The following is a 399-nucleotide window of genomic DNA, read 5'->3' as shown; positions in this document are numbered from 1 at the left end:
AATCCTGTTTCCATTGAAGTCAATGGTATAATTTCTGTAGCATCACCAGGAGCAGAGCCAAGATAACATTGGTTGCTCCCAAAAATTTGTGTCCCTGTGTGTAATCAAGGCAGGTGTATTTAAAAATAAGCACCCGCTAAGGCCATTCTGAACTATGATGACAGAAAAAGTCCAGAAAGAAATCCATTTTGAATGCATAGTCTAGCAAATCCTGTGCAGAACCATTTTCTTCTAGGTAAGTTAGGTTCACATTTCAGTGCAAAGAAGTACTCATTTAAGTCCTCTAATTAAAATGACTTATACTTTTCTGCTTGTTCAAGCAGTGTCTTCATAGTGTAAAAAGAAATGCAGTTTACATTTACAACAGCATTGCAGATTAAGAAAGAATGGACCTCATCC

Source organism: Phaenicophaeus curvirostris, chromosome 4 (assembly GCF_032191515.1).
Source record: "Phaenicophaeus curvirostris isolate KB17595 chromosome 4, BPBGC_Pcur_1.0, whole genome shotgun sequence".
Classification (NCBI taxonomy): Eukaryota; Metazoa; Chordata; class Aves; order Cuculiformes; family Cuculidae; genus Phaenicophaeus; species Phaenicophaeus curvirostris.
Note: the sequence above shows the minus strand (reverse complement) of the source record.